The sequence below is a fragment of the Nannospalax galili genome, unplaced genomic scaffold (assembly GCF_000622305.1).
Source record: "Nannospalax galili isolate Female #2095 unplaced genomic scaffold, S.galili_v1.0 scaffold38, whole genome shotgun sequence".
NCBI classification, from domain to species: domain Eukaryota; kingdom Metazoa; phylum Chordata; class Mammalia; order Rodentia; family Spalacidae; genus Nannospalax; species Nannospalax galili.
In genome coordinates this window covers 3,118,308-3,138,615 of record NW_008342636.1, presented here as the reverse complement: position 1 = coordinate 3,138,615, position 20,308 = coordinate 3,118,308, and the positions used below count along the sequence as shown (strand labels likewise).

Sequence of the window (20,308 nt, the reverse complement as noted above, 5' to 3'; positions counted from 1 at the left end):
ACTCTTACTTCCTTGTGGTCATTCACCACCTCTGACTCATAAAATCTTTCTGCCCCCTCAAATCAGGTAAAATCCCAGCATAGATGTGGGGAAGTGGATAAGAAACCCCAGACCTATCTGAGGAACTCTTGGCAACGGATGGCTGCTGGGAGAGGGAGAGTCGGTCTCTTTCAAGGGTGTGACTCTTGGTAGGTTAACCAGGTTTCAGTTGATGGACCCACACTGAAGGACATTTGAGGGCACAAATTAGACACTATAGACCTTGTTTTATATACATATATGTATATATACGTATATATGCATATATGTATAATAGAATACATTAAATTGGGTAGAGGTAGAAAGGAGGAGCTAGTAGGGGAGGGAATCTAAATAAGATCAAAATATATAGTATGAGAATTGTAAAAATTCAGTTAAACAAAAAGAGGAAACACATGTCTTAAATCTGAAGGAATGGGCATTTTAGACTTTCAGATACACTAAATAAATAAATTGAAAAAGTGACTTCTAAATTAGTTTTATCTGCAGAGAAGTAGACCAGGCTAGTATAACAAAAAAGCAGATAAATTCAAATGTTGCTTCCTGGGAGGACAGTTCTCTCCTGCCTCCCTCCTCCCTGAGAGCTACCTTTAATGCCCTGTGACTTTTCAGGCTGTGAGCTCCCTGGGGCTTGGCACAGTGTCTGTCTCCACTGCTGTGTCCTGGTGCAGGGCTGTCCCAGATGAACTGGGAGCTTTGGATTTTTTGGTAGAGGAGCAGCATGGCCCCAGGCATGAACAGAGAATAAGGCGGGGTAGGTGAGACTGGAATTTCAAGTCTATAGCTGGGATTGTGCAAAAAGATTGTACTAGATGAACCCAGTGCAGGTCACAGGCTAGAGATCTGTGAAGGGAGCTTGGACTTTAACCTTGACCGTTGGAGCTGTTTAAGGAAGGAAGTAACATGATTAGCTTTGCATTAGAAAGACTCTGTCAGCCCTTTGGGCTGTTTTAATGGGAATTCCTGTAAACTGGCTGATTTATAAATAACTGAAATTTATTTTCCACAGTTACAGGCTGGCAGATCTGGTGTCTGGTGATGGTGCACTCTCCTGGCTCCAACATGGTGCCTGCTTGTTTTCCCAGGTGGTAGAGGCACAAATTCCATTTATAAGGCCTCCTGCTACATGACCTAATTATCTTCCAAATCTCCCAAAGACCCTGGTTCCTAATAATATTGTCTTGGAATTAGGAGTTTTTTTTTTTTTTTGGAGGCAGGGTCTTGCTTAGTTTAGGCTGTCCTCCCACTCCCTTATATAGCAAAGGATAGTTTTGAAATCCTGTTCCTCCTGCTGGCATTACAGGCATTAGAAGTGAGCACCACCACAGCCAGTTTGGAGCTGGGATTTAACATATGAATTTGGGGATAACACAAACCTTTAGACCATAGCAACCACCATGGAATCCCCATCACTCTAGAAACCTTTAAGGGGTGGGAGTGTAGTTCAGAGATAGAGCACTTGCTGGGCATGCTTGATGCCCTAGGTGCAATCTCTAGCTCCAAACTAAACTGAACACAAACAAGGAAAAAACAGAAGACATTTTCAGACAACCAGGATGAAAGACTGAAGTAAGGCTGTGACTTTGAAAGTGGAAAGGAAGTGCTGACTGCAGGAATTCCTGAGTATAGGGAGCACACTGAGTCTGGTGTCCAGAAAGGAGGCAGTAAAGTGAAGCCCAGAATACAGTGACCCAATGAGGACAGAAAAAGGGGGCCCTGGGCTGTACGTGATGGGCGATGTTATTTGATTTTGGAATTTAGAGCAGGCCCAGGTCTGTACTAGAAATATGACTAGAGGGGATCATTCAGCATCAGAGATGGAAAACAGAGGGGGAAAAAGGAAGAGCTGGTGGTGAACTTCTAGAACAGCGCCCAGAAGGCCAAAGAAAGCCTGGGCATGGAAGACTGAAGAGACAGGAGAGAAGGGCTTTAGAAAGAAGAAAGTCCAGGTGCTGCTGGGTGGCCTTTCAAAGTGAGGTCAGTATAATGGACCAGTCAATGCCAGTTTAGGCAAGTACCTTCAATTTTAAAATCTCTTATCCATGTGAATGACCAATGTAGACTCACCTATTAGGCAGCAACACAAAATTTGATGTATTCCATAAGTTTTGACAGGTGTAAAAATCAAAACATTGAGCTAGTTTTTTGAGTCATTTTAATTGTGTGATTGGCTGCATGTGCAGTGCTTGGGTTTGCCATGAGAAAGACAAGCTCTGGAATGCAGTAATGCTGATGATCAAAACCTCTAAATTCTAAAATCTATTTACTTATTTTTATTTTATATGTATATGTGTTGCCTACATGTATGTGAATACACCTGTGTATGCATTGCCTGGGGAGCCAGAAAAGGGTGTTGAATCCCCTGAAACTGGAATTAGGGAAGGTTGTTAGCCACCATGTGGGTCCTGGGACTTGAACCCTATTCCTCTGAAATAACAGTCAGTACTCCTAACCACTGCGCTTTCTCTCTAGCCCCAAATTCTAAGATCTTGAAAGACCAAAAATTTAAAAATATAGCTCCGGAAAAATAATTTAAAAACCCTTTAAAAAACATTTATTGCATTTTAAGTGTTGTTTCTGCCTCGGGCGTGCATGCAGGCACTCTCTCACTGGGCTACTTCCCAGTCTTGTTTACATTTTAAAAAGGGAATTTATTTGAGAACTACTATGAGGACACTTCATAGTCCACTTTACTCAATAAATTAGGCAGTAAAACATCCATACTTCTGGGCACAGGGGAATGAGACTGGAAGATTGTGAGTTTGAGTTCAGCTCCGGAAGCACAATGAGACCCTGTCTGAAAACAAAAGCAAAAACATAACATTCTTAGTAAGCATTAGGCACTTGGGTATATTGGCAACATTTGCACAAGTGTAACAGTTATGAAGAACTGAGCTGTAGTCATTAAAAATGGGCCAAAAGAAAGATGAATAACTGCATTTCTGCATTTCACTATGGTTGGTGATTGTGTATATGTTGCTTGTTTTTATATTTACTTATTGTGGTGCTGAGAGTTGAACCTAGACCTCTTCTTGCATGCTAGGCAAGTGTTCCACTACTGAGCTGTATTCCAGTCCTATTTGTTTGTTTTTAATTTTAAAAATTACATTTTAGCTGGGCATGGTGGTGCACGCCTTTAATCCCAGCACTTGGGAGGCAGAGGCAGGTGGATCTGTATGAGTTCAAGACCCGCCTGGTCTACATAGTTCCAGGACAGCTGGGGCTACAGGGAGACCCTGTCTCAAAAAGACCAAAAAATAAATAAATAAATAAAATTACATTTTAATATATGTGTATATGTGCATGTGTACTCAAGTGTATATGTCGGGGGCTGCACATCTCTGCACTCTGGGTGTGGAAGTCTGAGGACAATTTAGGGAAGGCAGTTCTCTCCTTCTACCATATGGTTCTTGGAGATCAAACTCAAGTCCTGGAGCTTGGTAACAGGTGCTGTTACTGGCTGAGTCACCTTGGTCACCCTGCTAGTTTATTTTGAGACAGGGCCTCATACTTGTAGCCCCACCCAGTCTGGATTGGAACTCGGTATGTAGTCTAGGCTGACCTGGAGTTCATGGTGTTCCTCCTACCTCAGCCTTCCAAATGCTGGGATTGCTGGTGTGAGCCACCAGAGCCAACACCACCCAGCCTTTTAACACCAATCAGACGATCTAAGTCGCAGGCTTGATAAGAAACCAAGATGGGCAAGGTTTGGTGGCACATGCCTGTATTCCCAGCACTCTGGAGGCTGAGGGAGGATGATTGGCCAGAGTGCCAGGCCAGTCTGGGCTACATAGCAAGAACCTCTTTCAGAAAAAAACAAATGAAACCAAAACAACAACAAAAACCTGAGATGGGACCCCTTTGCATCTACAGTCACAGTGCTGAGTTTATGAGAAGTTTCATCTTTCATAGATGTGGTTTATTTTTCACTACTATCCTAGAAACCCCTAACAGACGATTAAAATGGTGTTATCACCAGCTTTCTAGGGATTTACTCTATCTGACATGGTGTGACTGAAGGGCTTCATGTTTTCCCAGATTCCAGCTTTCTGTGATAGAATTTCTTCCATAAGTTTTTCTCCTAACATGAATTGTGGTTTGGAAATTTCCACTTTCAGGATTTTAACATTAGGATTAAGTCTTTTGGGATTGTGGTTTTTAGGATTTTCAACTGCAGGAGTTTGATTTTGATATTTAGGTTTGTATTTGGGATAATGATCAGTTGGTACTCTAATGATATAGATAGCTCTTTTTCTTTAGCTCTGGAATCTGCCAGTTATTTTTATCATCTCTCTGTGTAAGGCAGCTTCATGTGAACATGATCCTTGTGCTGTGATACATGCAGGAATCCTTGTTTTAAAGTTTCTATGGGTTAAAACTGCAAAAGTTTATAACATTTAGTGTTTTATGCATCTTATTTTCATCTTCTTCATCATAGCATTATAGCATACTGCTAACTATATGTGCATATATATGTACATAGTTATGCATATTCGATGTTCATCATTCCTCCTCACTTAAAAATCCATAGTATTTTAAAGCAAATCCAAGGCGTAATTCCACCTGTAAATATTTCACTATGAATATGTGAGATAAAGTTTATTTACTTTTTGGAGTTCTGGGGATTGAATCTAGGGTTCATACTTAGGGCAAGCTCTCCACCACTGGCCAGCATTCTCAGCCTATGGCTTTTATTTCTTATTCATGTGTGTGTGTGTGTATGTGTGTAGAAAGAGAGGTATATGCATATGTGTGTGCACACACCTGTTCACATGTATGGAGGTCAGAGGAGGACTTCAGGTGTCCTACTGTATTACTCTCCATATTATTCCCACAAGACAGGGTCATTCATTGAACCTGGAACTAGACTTCCTGCTAGCAAGGGTTTGCAATCCTCATGTCTGTCTCCTTCCCAGCACTGGGGATATAGGTGCTGGCATTGCCACACCCAGCTTTTTATGTGGGTGCTGAGGGTTTGATCTCAGGTCCTCATGCTTGCACAGTGCCTTAATCTGTTGAACTATCCCCCCCAGCCTTCTGTTTTTGTGATGCCGTAATATAACCACAACATACATCCTGCCTTGGGCTGGGCATGGTGGTTCACACCTGTAGTGCCAGCACTTGGGAAGGTAAGGCAGGAGAATTTCTGTGAGTTTTAGGCCAGCATGAGCTGTGAGACTGTCTCAAACACCTACAAAAATCAGGAACCGCCATCTGCCAGTGATTCTCCGAAAGAACAGAGGGCCAGAGGTGAGGCACTTTGTATGTTCCCTAGGACTTTTAGAAAATGTGGAGTTGTTCCTTTGGCCACATCTATGGGAAGCATCAAGGGTGATATCGTAGACATGAAGGGAATGAGTGCTGTTCAAAAGGGAGCGCCCCGTCAGTGTTACCATGACAAAACTGGAGGAGTCTGCAGTGGCACCCAGAGTGTTGCTGGCATTGCTGTGAACACCAAAGGTTCTTGCTAAGAGAATAAATGTGTGTATTAAGCATATCAAGTACTCTAAGAGCTGAGATAGTTCCGGAGACAGGGGAAGGAAAATGATCAGAAAATAAAGGGTGCCAAAGAGAAAGGAAGCAGCCTCAGCTGATGCGCCAGCCATTCCACTCCAGGAAGCACTTTGTGGGAACTAATGCAGAACAGCCTGAACTTCCGGAGCCCATTCCCTGTAAGCCTATGGCTTAGTGTACAAAAAGAAATGTAAAAACTCAGACTGTAAAAAAAAATAAAATGGCAGAGCTAGGGATACAGTGCAGTGGGTAGAATGCCTGCCTAGCATGCACAAAACCTGGGTTCAGTCCCCAGCACCACATGAACTAATAATGCTTGGCTGTAATCCCAGCTCTCAGAAGGTGGAGGCAAGAGAATCAGTTCAAGGTCATCCTCAGCTACATAAGAGTTTGAGGCCAGCCTGGGCTACATAATACCCTGTCTCAAAAAATTGCTTTGAATTAACAATGATTTATACTTTGTTGCTATTGTCATTTTATAGTCATTTAGCTTCAAGAATGAGATTAAGAGACTGAGTGACAGAACCTGGTCCTTCCATTTTTGCTTTTATCCTGAGTACTTTCTACCTGGTGACAAAATAGTGACAAAAATTGCAGATCTTTTGTTTTCAATATGCTTTAACATTTAACATCCAGAGGAGAGTGCACTTCCTTATAATAAAGGACCTTTTTTTTTTTTTTTTTCCCCTTCAGAAACTCTTAGTAAACAACTCTCTTTTCATATCCTATTATAAATTCCTAGCCAGTTTTGTGACAAAGGAATTCTCTGTGCTGGTTGATTGAGACCAAGGTTACCTGAACCAGTACCATGGCAAAGATAGTTTAACCAGATCAAAGGAAAGTAGAGTCTCTGGACCTAGGAATGGAGTCAGTCCACTCCTGCCACCCAACCTCATAGGCATGCAGGGGGAGAAGGATGGCACCGAGACCACAGTACCTGCAGAGTCATTCAGTCATCCATTCTATCTACTTATGATGGAGGCCTTTGTGAACAGGGCAGAGCTGGCCCAGTGTCTCATTCATGCTGAGCTCCTAGCAGAAGCACACATTAAATGCAGATGGAATGATGAACGGTGCATGAATGTTAACAAGCATGTAATGATAGCCACATTCTCAAAATAGAGCTACTGGTGTAGCTCAGTGGGTGAGCACTGGTCTAGCGTGCATGATGCCTTGGGTTTGATCCTTCATACAACAAAATAAATAGATAGGTAGATAAAATAATAACAATTGGAGCATGCATGAGGTGGCCCTATGTTAAATTTCTAATATTGCATACATACCCTCCCCCCCCACACACATAGAAAATTAGTACAAGAGGATTGAATTTTGTGAATATGGTGCTTAGAAATTTGGGGATACTTGTTTGTTTTCATTGAACTAGAACTATATTTTAATCTTTTCAAAAGTTCTTTTTTGTTGTTTCTGGTGGTTCTGTTTTGTTCTTGAGGCAGGGTTTTACTCTAGCCCAGGCTGACCCTGAACTCATTCTATAGCATAGGCTGGCCTCAAACTGTTCCTATATCTGCCTCCTGAATGCTGAGATTACATGTGTAGGTCATCATATCCAGCTCCGGATTTCTCCTTTTTCAGTTTATTTTTAATATTTTATTTATTATTTTTATTTTCTGTTTGAGTGTATTGCCTGCATGTATGTGAGTGCACCCATGTCATGCAATGCCATGGAGGTCAGAAAAGGGCTTCAGATTTCCCTGGAACTGGAGTTAAGGATGGTTTGTAGCCACCATGTGGGTGCTGGGAATTGAACCCAGGTCTTCTGCAAGAGCAGTCAGTGTTCTTAACCGCTGAGCCATCTCTCCAGCCCCTCAGTTTATTTTTAAATTGTGTATGTGTGTGTTTCTGTCTGTGTCTGTGTGTCTGTCTGTGTATAGGTATGTGCACATGAGTGTGTAGGTTTGTGCACATGAGTGCAGGTGCCCTTGGAAGCCAGAGGCTCTCCTGGAGCTGGAGTTACAGATGTGAGCCACCTGATGTGGATACTGAGAACTGAACTTGGGTCCTCTACAACAGCAGTACATGTTCTTAACTGCTGAGCCATCTCTCCAGTTCCTTTTAAGTAAACTTTTAATTTTGAAGTAGTTTTAAACCTGTAGAAAAACTGAAAGTTAGGACAGAGAGTTCTTCCATACTCCTACCCAACATCCCCCATTGCTAGTACATCACATTACAATGGCGTATTTGTCAATACAAGGAGACTAACATTGGTTGTTACCAGTGTGATTCCTTCTAGTTTATGATGGAAGCCCACAGGGCCCAGTGGTGAAAGGCAAGGCCTGTTGTCTGCAATCAAATCTTGCCTGTAGTCTCAGTACTCAGGAGGCTGAGGCAGGAGGATCACCTTGAGCTGAAGCTAGTGTGGGCTACAGAGTGAGACTTGTTTCCATTTAATTTTTGCGTAAGGGGTGTTGGAGGGTGTCTTAGTTTGTTCTTCATTGCTGTGACAAAACACTCTGACCAGTACCAACTTGGGGAGGAAAGGGTTTATTTGTCTTACATCTCCCAGGTTGCACACAATTCATCAGGGAGCCCAAGGTAGGAACTCAGGGCAGGGACTTGGAGGCAGGAGCTGGAGCACAGGCCATGGAGGAACGCTGCTTACATGCTTGCTCCCTTGGCTCCTGCTCAGCCTGCTTTCTTATGCAACACAGGCCCACCTGCCCAGGGGTGGCACCACCCACAGTGGGCTGGGCCCTCCCACATCACTCCTCAAGAAGATGCCCTTCAGACATGGCCACAGGCCAGTCCAATAGAGGCAATTCCCTGATTGAGGCTCCCTCAACCCAGGTGTGTCAAGTTGACACTAAAGCTATCCAGCACAGAGGGTGGATGCAAATAATTCTTCCAAATAGTATTTGCATATGAGCTACAACTTTACTTCAACTCCTTTCAATCATTTTGATTCGAGATTTTCCAGGATAAAACAGCTCATACTCTCTAGTCATAAAACATGATCCACCAGATGATGCATGAATTGGGTCACAGAAGTAATTCTTAACACTTTTCAAAAAAACATAGTTGTTAGAGGAGATAAACAGAAAATCTAATTGCTAAGATGCATTATTCTTTTGAGGAACTATATCATGTGCATAGTTCAAAGAGTCTTAATAAAATAACATGGATTTGTATACACTGCAAATTTAACATACTTTTATCTATTATTTTAATTTTATGTGCGTAAGTTGCACTGCGTCTGTCACCCTACATTGGGACCACCTACAGCTCCTCCCACTGCTGCAGGGTTGGGATTCCCTGGCCTTTAGTAGGGGCCCAGACCTTTGCAAACTGCCTGAGATCAACTGAATCCAGCCTCCATGTAGCAAACTTCCCAAATTGTGCTGTGCCTGCTGATTAGAGGGGCCCAGACCTTAGGAGGAAAACTGAGAGCATCTGATTCTCACCTGACTTGGGCCTCTCTGGGAACTCCTGAGTACCTGGACTAGAGCCATTGGGTCCCTCAAATATAATATAAAATGAGAGAACCAAAAGCCTAGGCCAACCAGCTTTTCATACCCCCAAAAAGAAACAACAAAAGCACATCAGGTATACAAACAGAAACAGACTTAAACTCAACAAAGGAAGGCTTAAGTCCCACACCAGAATCATAAACAATGAAAGAAATCCACATGCCAAAATCACAATGGAAAAAAAAAAAAAAAAAAAAGGAAAAACCAAATGCTATGTCCCCACCAAACACCAACAGTTCTACAAGAATCCCCGAAAGATAACCCAGGACACAGAATTTAAAAGAACAATCATAAACATGATCAAAGAGTTCAATGAATTTAAAGAACACATAAACAAATCAAAGAACTAAAAGAAGACAATAAACTTCTGACTGAATTAACAGAAGTGATAGAAATATTGAAGAAAACTCAGGCTGAAATGAAGAAGGAAGTGAAACACTCAACAAACCAATTAGAAATGACAGGAGAAAGTCTTACCAACAGAATGAATGAAATGGAAAACAGAATATCAAGACTGGACAATAAAATTGACAAACTGGACCACTCAAGCAAAGGTTATAAAAAAATTTAAGAAAACACAAGAATGGAATATGCAGGAAATGTGGGACACCATGAAAAGACTGAATTTACACATAATAGGCATAGAGGAAGAAGAATCTCAGGATAATGGTATGGACCAGATCTTCAACAGGATTGTAGAAGAAAATTTCCCAAAATTAAAGTAAGACATGCCCATACAAATAGAAGAAGCACGTAGAACACCAAATAGGACCAGAAAAGAAACTCCCCATGGCGTATAGTAAAAACATTAAATGTACAGAACAAAGAGAGAATACTGAAAGCTTCAAAAGAAAAAGTCACATATAAAAGAAAACTCATCAGAATGACAGCTGACTTTTCAGTGCAAACTGTGAAAGCCAGAAGAGCCTAGACCAAAGTATTTCCACTTTTAAATGATCATAGATATCAACCCAGAATACTTTATTTAGAAAAAAATGTTTATTATAGTTGAAGGGGGAAGAAAAATGTTCCATGACATAAATAGGCTGAAAGAATTCATGTCCACAAAACCAGCCCTTCAGAAAATTCTTGAAGCGATACAAAGAGCTGAAGAAAGGAGTGATTATAACCAAGGAGCAGCTGAAAGAAATTAAATGAAGGTATAATTGTAGAAATACACAGTTAAACCAAGAATGCAAACAAAAATCAAAATGATGGGAACCAGTACTTTCAAAAATAACTTTAAATATCAGTGGACTGAATGCCCCAGTCAAAAGAGACAGGTTAGTTAAGTGGATTAAGAAACAAAAATCCATCTTTTTTATTGTCTGGAAGAAACCCATCTCACCTCCAAGGACAGGCAGTAATTTAAGGTGAAAGGATGGAAAAAAATATTCCAAGCAAATGGCACTAAGAAACAAGCAGGGGTTTCAATTCTAATATCTGACAAAATAGACTTCAAACTAAAACTAATCAGAAGAGATAAAGAGGGCCACTTCATTCTAATCAAATGAACAATTGACTAAGAGGATATTATAGTCATGAACATATATGCACCAAACTCTGGTGTATCCAACTTCATTAAAACAGTACTATAGGACTTTAAGACACAAATTAATCCCAACTCACAAATAGTAGGTGACTTCAATACCCCTCTGTCTCTATTAGACAGGTCAACTGGACAAAGAAGAAACAGAGAGATGTCTGAATTAAATGATACCACACATTAAATGGACCTAACAGACATGGCAGAAACTACCCAAATCAAGTATCACAGTAAGCATCATAAATGAGTCCAATGTCATCTGTGCCTGTGACACACTGAGGACCCAAAATTACTTCTGTATTCCTGTCACAATTCATAACCTTAACCTGAGCAGAAAAAAAATCTGATAAACCTGTCCTAGTTTCATTTCTGTTACTGAAAAAAAAAAAAAAAAAAAAAAAAAAAACTGACCACATACTAGGGAACAAAACAAGCCTCAACAAATGCAAAAAAATTGAAATAATTCCATGCATTTTATCAGACCACAAAGCAATAAAGCTTAAAATCAATGCTGGAAGAAGCCCTAGTAACTACATGAACTTATGGAGATTAAGCAACACACTCCTGAATGATGAATGAGTCAAAGGAGAAATTATGAAAGAAATAAAAGTATTCCTGGAACTAAATCAAAAGGACAACACAACACAACAAAACCTCTGGGACATTTTAAAAGTAGTCTTAAGAGGGACGTTTATAGCTCTAAGTGCCTACATTAAAAAATAAGAAAGAACACAAATGACTTAACATTGCAACTCAAGACACTTGAAAAGCAACAACAAATGAAACCCAAACCTAGCAGACAAGAAGAAATAGCAAAAATCAGAGCAGAAATGAATGAACTAGAAAAAAAGGAAACAATAGAAAAACACAACGAATTTAAGAGCTGGTTCTTTGAAAAGCTATAAATAAGATGGACAGATCCTTAGGTCAGTTAGCTAAAAGAAAGAGCAACTCCTAATCAACAAAATCAGATGAAAAGGGAAACATCACAACAGACACCCAAAAGATCCAGAACATTATAAGGGAATACTTTAATACTTTAAAAACCTATACACTATTAAATGTGAAAACTTAAAAGTAATGGAGCTTTTTTCCGCGCTCCCGGGGATGCGAGGCATGCATGTGGCCTGGCGGGGCAGCTTGCATGGCAGTCGGCGTGGTGGGAGCAGCTGTTCCGAGTGGCGCAGGCCGGGCCTGTTGCCGCCCTCTTCCGGGTACAGCAAAGCCCGTCTGTTTTGAAGATGGAACATGTCATAGAAGGTGATTGAAAAGGCCACATAGGACCACAGTTACATGAAACAAGGTACTAAATGTTGCATCTGCTTTTTTTTCTTGTGGTGCTTTATAATAAAGTAGCCAAAATGTGACATTCTGGACACTGGCTTCATAGGTGGCACAATGATGACCTAAAGTTTTGCCGTTTACCCAGTTGAGGACTTCTTTGAAGAAGTAATCTTAAGACTGAGGTGCCAGTAAATTAAAAAAAAAAAAGTAATGGATGTGTATCTAAAATCATGGGAAGGACCAAAGTTAAACCAAGAAGAGATCAGCAGCTTAAACTGATCCATAATATATAAGGAAATTGAAACAGTATAGAAAACTTCCCAACTAAAAAAAGCCCTGGCCCAGATGGATTCACAGCACAATTCTATCAGACATTTAAAGATATATATCCAATACTACTTAAATTATTCAGAAAGATAGAAACAGAGGGAGAACTCCCAAATTCCTTCCATGAAGCCAGCATCACTCTAATACCAAAACCAGGTAAAGACACAACCAAAAAAGAAAACTATAGACCCATATCCTTAATGAGCACAGAAGCAAAAATTCTCAACAAAATACTTGCAAACTGCATACAGGTACGCATCAAAAAGATCATTCACCATGATTAAGTTGACGTTATTCCAGAGATGCAGTGATGGTTCAGGATAGATAAGTCAGTAAACATCATCAATCATATAAATGGACTCAAAGTCAAGAACTGTGTGGTCATCTCAATAGATGCAGAGAAGGCCTTTGACAAAATTCAGCATGCATTTATGTTCAAAGTCCTAGAGGGAATTGGACTGGAGGGAATTGGACTGGAAGGAAAACACCTCAACATAATTAAAGCTGTATACAACAAACCCACAGCCAGCATCATTCTAAATGAAGAAAAACTAGACACATTCCCATTGAAATCAGAAACCAGACAAGGATATCTACTATCTCTACTCTGTTTTAATATAATGCTTGAAACTGTTGCTAGAGCAAAAAGAAAAGGAAATAAAGGAGTACTAATTGGAAAGGAAGAGGTCAAATTATTATCCCTTTGTGCAGATTATATGATATTATACTGAAGAGATGTCAAAATGCCATGAGAAAACTCTAGAAATGGTTAGCACTTTCAGTAAAGTGGCAGGTTATAAAATTAATCTACAAAAATCAGTAGTCTTTCTATATACCAATAACAAGCAATTGGAGAAAGAGTACATAAAGACCTCTACAATGAAAAAAAAATTTTGAGACAGGGTCCCCCTGTAGCCTCAGCTGACCTGGAACTCTCTATGTAGACCAGGTTAGCATGAACTCACAGAGATCTGCCTGCCTCTGCCTCCTGAGTGCTGGGATTAAAGGTGTGTGCCACTACACCTGGCTGGAATGAAAAATTTAAATCTTTTTAAAAAAAAAATTATGTATATGACTGTGTTGCCTGCATGTAAGTGCACCTGTGTCATGCAGAGCCAGCAGAGGTCAGAAGAAGGCATTGGATTCCCTGGAACTGGATTTACCGATGGTTGTTAGCCACCATGCTGAGATTCGAACCCAGGTTCTCTGCAGGAGCAAGAGCATTCAGTGCTCTTGACTGCCAAGCCATCTCTCCAGCTTGAAAATTTTAAATTTTTAAAGAAAGAGATGGAGGAAGGCATCAGAAGATGGAAGGACTGCCCATTCTCATGGATTTGAAGTATTAATATTTTGAAAATATTAATTAAAAAATAAAGCCATCAATAGATTCAATGCAATGCGAATCAAAATCCCCATGACATTCTTCACAGAATTAGAAAAAAACATGCTAAAATTCATATGGACGCACAAAAGACCCTGGATATTGAAAGCAACCCTGAGCAATGCTGGGGGATTGCTATACCAGATTTCAAACTATATTACAGTCATTAAAAACAGCATGGTACTGGCACAAAAATAGACCCCGTAGATCAGTGGAACATAATTGAAGACCCAAACATGAGTACATGCAATTTCAGCCACCTGCTATTTGACAAAGGGGCCAAGAACACACAATGGAGGAAAGACAGCATGTCCAGCAAATGGTGCTGACAAAACTGAATCTACATCTGTAGAAGAATGAAACTTTCACCTTGCACAAGTGTCAACTCCAAATAGATCAAAGATCTCTATATGAAGCCTGAAACTCTGAAACTATTAGAAGAAAACATTGGCAATAATCTACAAGATATAAGTGTAGGAAAAGACTTTCTGAATCGGACATTAATTGCTCATAAATTAAGGTCAAGAATCAACAAGTGGGACCTCATTAATCTAAAAAGTTTCTTTACAGCAGCAGAAACAACCAAGGAAGTGAAGAGAAAACCCATAGAGTAGGAGAAAATCTTCACCAGTGTCATCTGACAGAGGTTTTTAACCTCCAGAGTATATAAAGAACTCAGAAAACAAAGAATCAAAAATGCAAATGACTCAAATAAAAGTTAGGCTAAGGATCTGAGCAGAGTTCTCAGAAGAAATAAAGCTGTCTAAGAAGCATCTTGAAAGATATTCAACATCATTAGGAATTAAGGAAATGCAAATTATAAGATTTCATCTTGCCCCAGTCAGACTGGCTAAGATCAAGACAACAAATGATACCAAACGTTGGAGAAGATGTGGGGAAAGGGGGACACTCATCCACTGGGGGTGGGGCTGCAAACTGGTTCAACCCCTATGGAAAGCAGTATGGAGAACTCTTAAAAAATTAAAAATGAACCTACCATTTGACCCAGTTATACCACTCCTTGGCTTATACTCAAAGGACTCATCTTATTGCACAGACACATGTACATCCATGTTTGTTGCTGCCCTTTTCACTATAGCTGAAAGATGGAAGCAACCTAAGTGTCCCTCAACTGATGAGTGAATAATGAAAATGTGGTTCATTTACACAGTGGAGTTCTACTCAGCAGTAAAGAAAGATGAAATCATGAAATTTGCAGGTAAATTGATGGAACTAGAAACTGTTATACTAAGTGAAGTAACACAGACTCAGAAAGACAAATGATGTATGTTCTCCCTCATATGTGGATCCTACCATGAAATCCTTATAAGTGAGCATGTATCCAGACATAACCACAGAAACCACGATAGTGAAAAGGAACCAGGGAGGTAAAGGGAAAGAAAGAACCTGAGAGAGAAGAGCAACAGGAAACAGGTGTTACTAAGGGAGAAATGAATAAAAATGGGGTTATTGGGGCTGGAGAGATGGCTCAGCGGTTAAGAGCACTGACTGCTCTTGTAGAGATACCAGGTTCAATTCCCAGAACCCACATGGTGGCTACGAACTGTCCTTAACTCCAGTTCCAGGGGAATCCGATGCCCTCTTCTGACCTCCGTGGCATTGCATGATACGGATGCGCTCACATACATGCAGGTAATACACTCATACACATAAAATAAAAATAATAAAATATATTTTTTAAATGGGGTTATTTAAATGGGGGTAGTTATACAAGGAAGCTTGGGGGTAAAGGGAAAGAAGGAACTCAAGATAGGTGGGACCTTAGGAGAAGGGGCTTATCAAGGGAGAAATGGGGAAAATGGGACACTTTAAATGGGAAACCATTGCAGCAGAAGGGATAGTCCAGAAGTCAAGTTTTAGAGAGAGAGAGAGAGAGAGAGAGAGAGAGAGAGAGAGAGAGAGAAGAGATAAATAATGCCTTGCTAGTTTAAGAAAACCAGAGGGAATCAATATTAGTCGAAAAACTTAAGGGCAAATTTCATGAACAGTATCTCTATATGAGTCCAAGTATGTAACTAAAAGCTATATAACAAGAAACAGTGCCAGACAGGAAAAAACCTTCCTTTGAGTTATTGGCTAGGGTGGTCGAAGAGATCCCCCCAAATTACACAAGCTATTACCACAGCCCTTGATTGCCTTACAGAACTTGAAGGTAAGACCCTACTGCTGAACACAGAACATATTTTGGACACAGGATTTGTAGCAGTGAACCTGGACTGACCTGGAATCCACTTCCCCTCAAAGCGAGCTCTTATAGCTTTGGAGAACACTATGAAGGTGCCAAGGGAAAACATCAATCGATGGTCCAACACTAGCCTCAAGACCAAATAACCTCATCAGTGGCCAGACAGCATATGACGTTGGTGCATACTTTCATCTTGGGGGCAATCAGCAGATACCTAGTTGGAGTAAAAGCCCACTCAATGAAAGGAATCTCAAGGAAATTGTGGTACTGTAAACATAACCAAATACACATGACTGGAGAGATCATAGATCTTAGAGAAAACCCTAAGCCTGTCACATCCCTAGACTAATGTAATTTCTTACTATGTGCAAAATATATATCCTTATATCTACAGACAAATATCCCAGTTGCTACTCATCAAAGAAGCTTCTTTTGCACCAGATGGAGACTATTACCAAGTACCACAACTGGTCACACACAGGCATTGTCTATGAATTGCCCAAGTCTAGGTTACACATCTACAATGCAACCTCTATACCTAAGGCTCATGGAACATAGAACAGGGGTAAAGAGGTCACTAATAAATCTCTCAATTCTCATTAATGAAGCTCCCTCATGCAACAGAAGTCTAGGAACACAAAAGGTCAGAAATGGCCAAAGCATAGAGATTGAGAGTCTGCAGAATGCTAGTTCTTAGACAAGACTCCTGTATTAAACCTCACTGACCCAGTGCTCAGTAAGCATTGCAGAAGGTGATGGTGGTGGGGAGATTGTAAAAGCCAGGGAGGAGGTGCACGACCGTATGGAAATAGAGTCCTACAAGCTTCTGGGACCCTGCTCATATGAATCTACAGCAGTGGTGTCAGTGTACACAAGTCCCATGCAAATTCAAGTAGACAAAAACCCAGAATAGAACTGAAGAAATTGACATCAGACCCCAATCTTAGCTGAAGAAATATTGGCAATTAATTACTGCTGGGTGAGGAAGAGCTGATTTTCCTAAAGCAAGGGATTCTAGATAGGCTGACTACACCTCAGTAGCTGAACTTGCATTGAGGAATGTCTGGGGACACTAACTTTACACAATAGGTCTTAACACAAATGACAGAATATATGAATTATGGGAGGGTGCCAGTGGGGCAGGAGTATAAAGATAATTAAGACTAATTGAGATATTTTGTATGGAATACAGAAAAATTCAATAAAAACAAATAAAAAAATAAAGAGGCACTCCATTGATAATAGGGAATCCTGTTTTCTTGAGATTATAGGAAGACTTAATTGCTAGCAGATTTATGTAATCAAATGTTAGAATGTAAAAATAATTGTATTTGTTGTATGATTAAAGTTAGAGTTTGTGCTTTCACTTAAAAAACTACATTAGCAGATAGTAGTATATGTGTGCCCATCCCTGTTCTTAGGGAAACATTGCAGCCCTTCTATCTTCTTTGCTTTGTTGCTGCTGCTGCTGCTGTTGTTTTGTTTTTTGAGACAGGATCTCACTAAGTAGACCTGGCTAGCTTGGAACTCACTATGTAGACCAGCATGTCCTTAAATTTACAGAGATCCACCTGCCTCTGCCTCCCAAGTGCTGGGATTAAAGGCATGTGTCACCATGCCTGGCCTACTTTGCTTCTTAATTATTGTGTATATGGGTGTGTATGTGTATATCTGTGCATACTGAGGTCAGAAGACAACTTTTCCAGAAGTTGGTTTTCTTCTTGTACCTTAAAATTTTTTTTATTTAGCCGGATGTGATGGTGCACGCCTTTAATCCCAGCACTTGTGAGGCAGAGGCAGGCAGATCTTTGTGAATTCAAGGCCAGTCTCATCTACATAGTGAGTTCCAGGACAGCTGGGGCTACAGGGAGAACCTGTCTCAAAGAAAAAAAAAAATTTTTATTTACTTATTTTTTTATTTTATGTATATGAGTGTTTTGCCTACATGTGTGTAAGTCCACCCCTGCATGCAGTGCCTACAGAGACCAGAAGAGGGTGTCAGATCCTTTAGAAGTGGAGTTACGGACAGTTGTCAGCTGCCATGAGGGTCCTGGGAACCAAACCCAGGTCCTCTGCAAGAGCAGCCAGTGCTCTTAACCACCGAGCCATCTCTCCAGCTTCTCTCCTTGCACCTTTATGTGAGTTCCGGAGATAGAACTCAGTTAAGGCAAGCACCCACTGAGCCATCTCACAGCCCCCTTGCCTTTTTTGGGTGGGTATGAGGATGCAGCATTCTTTTCCATAGCTTTATTACTCTCTATGGGCAGACTGCAGTTAATAATCTTGCACAAGTAATTTTACTTTTGTCCAGACTGGCCTTAAACTCTTGATCCTCCTGCCTTTACCTCCCAAGTACTAAGTTTGCAGGTATATGCTATACATATGTCTTTTAAGCTTCTTCTCAATGGATCTTTAGACTGCAAGTAGTAGGTTACTGGATCAAAAGTAAATGCCTATGTAATTTTGGCAGACATTGTGGAATTCACCAGAGGGTTTTGCGCTCCCAAGGCAGTTTATGAGTATGTGCTTCCTTCACAGGCTTGCCAGCTGACCATGTTGCTGCTGTTTTTGGATTTTTACCAATCTGATCAGTGAAGCTGAGCATGGTGACAAACCTGTAATCCCAGCACTTGGAGGGTACAGTTAGGAGAATCAGAAATTTAAGGTCATCTTCAGCTGTATAGTGAGTTTGAGGCCAGCCTGGGGCTACATGAGCCAATCTAATACGTGAGCAGTTATGTTTCCGTGTAGTTTTCAATATTGATAGTTTCTTGAACTGTCATTTTGAGCATTGTTATATATGTAAGAACCATTTTTTATTTCTTTTTCTGTGAATAAGATGCTTTTAAATTTTATTTTTTATGAAGTAAAGTTAGAATTTATGCAGAAAAGGATTTTTTGTTTGTTTTAGTTTGATTTTTTTTTTTTTATAAAAGCTGTCACACTAGCCCAGGCTAGCCTGGAACTAACTCATTGTGTAGGCTAGGCTGGCCTCAAACTCATGTCTGTCTTCTTCCTCAGCCTTCTGAGTGCTAGAATTATAGGCAAGAGCCACCATGCCTGGATTTATATATATATAATTGCAGTGCTAGGGATTGAACCCAGGGACTCAGCATGCTAGGCAAGTGTTCTACCACTGAGCTATCCCCACAGCCTGTCCTCAGGTTTTATTATGCTAGTATTTAATGAGTATCACGGAGAATCAAAATGTGCCATCGAAAGAAAAGTAGTTACTTCTTTCATTAGCTACTGCAACTAAATATAATTTACCCCAGAGTGTTCTTAGTCTCATTCATAAAAGAATTTAAGAATGGACTCAAATGGAAGCTTTTACAATTTTATTAGAATCTTAAAGAACAATCCTCAGGGCAGGGAGACTGGTAATCTTGTCACTGCCTTGAAGAGGTGAATGGTGGGAAGAAGGAAAGAAAGCCATGAAGCCATGCAAGTTTAGAGCCTTTGTGGGTCAGATAAGTGGTTGGGAGAAGGAAGCTTTAGAGAAAAAGTAAAGAAATACAAGATGCTAGGGGCAGCCCAAAGCCTTAAAGAAAGCATGTTTAGTAAGAAAGGCATGAAAAGAAAAGGGGAAATTACGCCTTTCTTCAGAAAGGCGGACAGACTTACAGAGACCTGCATGACTGTGGCTCGTTCAGAAGTTCTGCAGAGTTCTGTGTTACAGGGCGGGATTCCCAGCAGGAAAAATTCGCTACCTCATTAATGTATCAGGTATTCTACCCATCTATTTAGCATAACTTAAGGTGGATCTGCCTTCCTGCGGGTGGTTCTATCACCAGGTGATTACCAATGAGACCGGAAGGTAGGTACTCCGACAGGTAGACTAGGGTTTTTATAGTTTGGACCAGTTAAATTTATGGGGCTTTTTACTATTCTAATACTTACAGAGTTCTGGGATCTAGAGATTATAATATTAGAGACTCTAAACTTTTCTTTCTACTCTCCTTTCTTTACCTTACTAATGGCAATCCATGTTATCATTAAGATTACACACATACTCAAGACTCTGGAAAGGTAAGAACAAATGAAACCCAAACTCAGCAGATGAAAAGAAATAACAAAATTCAGAGCAGAAATTAATGTAATAGAAACAAGGAAAATCATACAAAGAATCAATGAATCTAAGAGCTGGTTCTTTGAAAAGCTAAACATGATAGACAGACCCTTAGCCCAGTTAACCAAAAGAAAGAAAGAGCAAATCCAAATCAACAAAATCAGAGATGAAAGGCAAAATATCACACAGACACCCAAAAGACCCAGAATATTATAAAGGAATACTTTAAAACCCTATACCCTATTAAATTTGAAACATAAAAGAAATGGATCAGTATCTAACATAATGGGAACCACCGAAGTTAAACCAAGAAACAGTTTATACAGACCCATAACATATAAGGAAATTGAAACAGTAATACAAAACCTCCTAACTAAAAAAAGCCCATGCCCAGATGGATTCACAGCAGAATTCTATCAGACATTTAAAGAAAATCAGTAACAGATACTAGTTAAAT

The 20,308-nt window shown here is 40.2% G+C and overlaps 1 protein-coding gene and 1 non-coding gene across 8 annotated transcripts in view; both read left to right on the top strand.

Moving 5' to 3' along the window:
• Positions 1-20,308, top strand: part of Snx24 (sorting nexin 24) — a 197,226-nt gene that overhangs the window by 4,455 nt on the left and 172,463 nt on the right. The gene's annotated exons all lie outside the window — the stretch shown is intronic.
• On the top strand, positions 11,974-12,058 carry LOC115071345. The gene has a single exon (XR_003850433.1). It is a non-coding gene; the product is annotated as a small nucleolar RNA SNORD87 (small nucleolar RNA).